Source organism: Mastomys coucha, chromosome X (genome assembly GCF_008632895.1).
Source record: "Mastomys coucha isolate ucsf_1 chromosome X, UCSF_Mcou_1, whole genome shotgun sequence".
Classification (NCBI taxonomy): domain Eukaryota; kingdom Metazoa; phylum Chordata; class Mammalia; order Rodentia; family Muridae; genus Mastomys; species Mastomys coucha.
Window position 1 is genome coordinate 52669974 of NC_045030.1, and position 4677 is coordinate 52674650.

The window sequence follows — 4677 nt, forward strand, 5'->3', positions numbered from 1 at the left end:
TCCTGTTTTCTTCTTTTACTCCCCTCCTTAAACTGCTTGCTTAAGAGACTTGATTGCTTGATTCCCTTGGAAAAATCCTGATTTGGCTCTCTTTACAGATGGGAGTTCCTTTCTTAAATATGGATCTATAGAACAAGATTTTCTATAGCAACTCTTGCTGACACCCTTGAAAGGGAAGCCCTCCCTCCAGAGAACAGGGTCCAACTAGTATAATTAGTAGCTTTATCCAGAGCTCTAAAGTTAAATAAGAACAAAAGGTAGTGTACCACCTACACTAAGTATGACCTTTTATTCCTCCATGCCTATACAGTGGTATGAAAGGAGATTTTACTCAATTGTGTCTGGAGACCTCAATCTTCCAAAAAAAATCAAAATAATAAGCTCTTCAACAGAACTTAATGAAACTGACCAAGAAGTTAGCTTCTTCTCAACTTCTCTCTTCCCCTTGCCTCTGATTCAGATCAGAAACTACTCTCATGCTGTGGCCCCATTAAAATGTTATGTGGGAGACCTTTTCTTCTTAAGTTCTTAGCAACTAAAGACTAAGTAATCATGCAACTTTAGATTATTTGCAACAAACTTTTCACAAATGCTCAAAAACATGGCCCTTACTATCAGGAAGGTGGGCCCTCTTCAGCTTTGGGGGATGTGGTGATGATCTGACCAGTATTTAATAGGTCCCCATCCTTACAGCCCATCTGGAAGGGACCCTATAATAAGTTGTTCTGCTCTTTCTGCAGTAAAAGATCCTCAAATTGACTTCTGGATTCCCATAGCTGCCTCAGACCTTGGCCCAGACCCTCTACATGGGCACTCCAACCCAAGAAAAACCTTATTCTTGTGAATAAGTAGCTTATAAAAGGCCTAAGGTATCTCTTCAAACAAAGTAATCTGATGTTCTGTGAATACCTTCATTTTCCTGCCATAAGGGCTGACCCTGTTCTCTCTAGCCCTTTTAACTTTTATGGATTTACTTCCTCCATTCTTGGGACATGCCCCTACTCTCTTTCAAAATATCCACTGTTTGCCAACACCTGTACCAGCTAGTTGACAACTTACAACCATAAGCGTCCTTTTCCTGGGTGTTCTCACTTGTGGGGTACTTACTCTTTGGACCCTGTAACAATGATAAAAAGAGCGGGAGGGGCTCCACCATGATAAACCCCTTCAGAGCACAGGTTCTTAGAGCTTTTCCCCACATCTGAAGCCTTTACTAACTTTTTTTTTTCTAAAGCTGTCTCTTCAATAAAATAATTCTCTAAATTTGACCAATCCTCCAATTCTCCAAGCCCTTCCTTGGAATCATCCACATCCTCTTGATATGTCCTCAGAGTTTTTTTATGTCTACTAGTTTTTACTATACAAACTCCAATGAAATATTCACTATCTCCCTCAAGTTCTACAGTCTACTTGGCCTCCACCATGCAGGCCATTAAAGCTCAACAGTAAAGCCTTAACTCAATGGCTTATGTGGTCCTTTAAACTTGGAGAGCATGAGCCTTTTTCACTTCTGAGTGTACTTTGTATTGTGATTAAGATCCATTAGCCACAAGATGGCTTTTGTCCACATAATCTGAAATAGGTCTTCTACCTTTTATCATAGCTCATTAGAAAAACTTCTAAATAGGACCCCTGACAGCTGTTAACCTTCAATACCCTCTTCTCATCCTGAAATAGTTGTAACTGTCTTCACCCTAATCCTCGTTCCCCAATACCAAGGGCAGTTAGGGCCACCTGTTCTGAGGGGGTACTGAAGCAAAAGACAGTTAAGGCAGGCAGTTAGGGACACCTGTTATTAGCATGGGTTGAACCAAGAGACAGGCAGTTAGGAGGGATTGAAGCAAGAGGCAGTTAGGCAGTTAGGCACTTAGCCCCAGGAAGTAAGACCCTGACTCCAACTACCTCAACAGAATTTCCTGATACTAATCCCATGTGAAGTTTTAAGACCTTTAGATTATTATTTTAGTTAATTATGGACCTCTGGGGTCAGGAAAGAAACCTATCATCTTATGCACCACAGGAAATGTTACCTTTTAACTCCATACCTACAGTTTTCCTATCTTCCTCTTTGTTCTGTAACCATTTAAAAATGCATAGTCCTTGGCACTTAATAGTGTCCAGTCTTGAAACTCTTCATGTATTAGGAGTTCCCTTTTCTAATAAATGAGAATGGTTGGAGCACTCAAGTCTAAGGGCTTCATTCTTTACTTTCTAGAGGACAGGATCCTGGGGTCTGAGCAACTTATACACGCTCCAGCTGCCTGTTGCCTTTATGCTTGCATCATTCCTTCCATCTTTCATCAGGTTTAGCCTTGAAAATGCTTCCCTTTGTCTCAAATAGTTTTATATACTATTAAATTAGTTTATAAACTATTATATATTAATATATTACATATTATATACAATATATTTTATGTACTATTAAACTATTTTATAAACTATTAAACTATTAAAAACTATTGAGTTTTATATTCTATTTCACTAGAGTAATTTTTGTTTTTCCTTTTTTCTTCCCACCTGTTGCTTTCCTTCCTGCTTATCTATCTATCTCTATCTATCTATCTATCTATCTATCTATCTATCTATCTATCTATCTATTCATCTATATATCTCTATCTCACTATCCATCCACATATCATCTATCTCTCTATCCATCCATCTACCATCAATTATCAATTTTCTGGGGTTTTACTCTTTTTCTTGACTCCTACTTTTAAAATTGGTCCCCTATAATAAAATTTCACTTATATTACCAGTTCCTACATCTCAGTCTTACATTCCCTCCAATTCTTTACTGATTCATCCCTTATATATTTTTCTTTTTATCTTTCTTCATTCAAGCTTTTTAAATTTTTATATTGCTCATATTTGAACACATTTTTCTTTAATTTCCTTTTTCTGTATTTTTATCCTGTGTTTACTTCTGGCTTCTCTGTTTTAAAAAGGACAATGAGAGGAAAAGGCTAAACTTTACTTCTTAGTAAATAGGTACTAACAAGAAATAAGGAGCCCTGTCCTCTCATGCATCTATATTTGGCTTAAATCACTTGATGAGACAGAGCTTTAACACAACAGACGAGAGACTGAAAGCATATCTTGAATCTAAACTTCTTTCCTACAAAATATCATTGAATCAATTCCTCTCCTCTCTCCATTCTTTTCCTCCCTTTCCCACACCAGGATTTTCTTCTACGGCTTTTTCATCTTCAAGTTCTATTTACCTGTATGTCTGCCAAAGTAACCACTTAACCTGTTGAACATCTACTCTTGTTATTTAGTCCTTGTCTTTGACTTCTAATTTCTTTCTTTTTTTACTTTCTTTCCTTTCCTATCCTTGTTAGTTTCCCTTGATTCTGTTCTTTCTCCCTCCTCCCTTTCCTATTTTCTCCACTTTTCTTCTTTTTCCTCCCCATTTCTCCCATCCTTTTACTTCCCTTTCTCTCTCCCATTTCTTCCTTCCTCCTCCCACCTCCCTCCCTCCTCCCATGTTTACCCCTCCCTCCTCCCATGTTTACCTCTCCCTCCTCCCATGTTTACCCTTCCCTTCCACATTTATCTCCTCCCATATTTACTCTCCCTCCTCTCATCTCTCTCTTCCCAGCTTTTCTCTTTCCTCCTCCTATCTTTCCTTCCTCCTACCTTTTCTACCCCCTCCCATTTTTACCCTTCCCTCTGCCTATCTTTGGCCCTTCCTCTTTCCTCTCTTCTTGTTACCATTTCCTCTCCCTTCCTCCCTCCTTTTCCTTTTTAATCCTCCTTCCTCTTCTTCCTTTCTTGCTTCTTCCCTGTTTTCACTCATCTCTTTTCTCCCTTCTTGTTCTTTTCCTTCTTTCCCCTTCCTCTTCCCTCTTTTTCTCTCCCTTGCTTTTTCTCTGCCCCTTTCCTTTTTTTTAACCTCCCTTTCACCCTCCCTCCTGCCTCCCTCCCTCCTCACCCCTCCCTCATTTTCTCTTTCTTCCTTTCAGACTTCCTTTATGGATTACTACCTCTTTCCTTCCCAGCCTTCCCTTCCCCTTCCTCCTCCTTCCCCTCCTTACCTTTTTTACTTACTTTTTTTTTTTTCCCGGCTCCACCTCTTTAGCTTTGTAGGGTTGAAGTGTCTTGGATAAGCCCTGCACATTTTCCCTGAGTGTGTTGGAATTTCTTCCATACTAATCCTTTTCAAATCCCTCTCTCACAACCACAATCTTTCACTCTTTTTTCACTAGCTCTTCCTTGCTTATCTGTCAACCCTTCCTTCTTCTCTACTTCTGCCTAGTTCTTATTTTCTTCATTTCTCTTCACCCCATGATTAAATCTATTAAGACTGGATTCTACTGATTTTCTTCTCTCACTCTTTGTCTTCATTATTTCTTTCACATCACCTTTATCTACTAGGTGTTTTCTCCTTTTTAAGTTTTTTTTTTGTCCTTGTTTTCTATTCCTTGCTTTGCACATTGTAATTCTCTCCTTCAATCTTTGTAGACTATCATTTTCTTTGATTTCTGTGATTTTTTTTCTCTTATTGGCTTGTTTTATTTCAAATTTTTAATGTTTTCTTTAACTATCTGTCTTAACTTCTCTCATCTGCTTCTGCATTTCTTACCTGTGTGTGCATACTATCTCCTTTTACTACTGGCTGTTTGTTAAACGTGTGTGTGTGTGTGTGTGTGTGTATTTACTTATGTGTGTGTTCAT

General features: G+C 38.6%; 1 protein-coding gene across 5 annotated transcripts in view; it reads right to left on the bottom strand.

Annotated features, from left to right (window-relative positions):
- LOC116092406 (fibrous sheath-interacting protein 2-like) overlaps positions 1-4677 on the bottom strand; it is a 31044-nt gene that overhangs the window by 21023 nt on the left and 5344 nt on the right. The gene's annotated exons all lie outside the window — the stretch shown is intronic.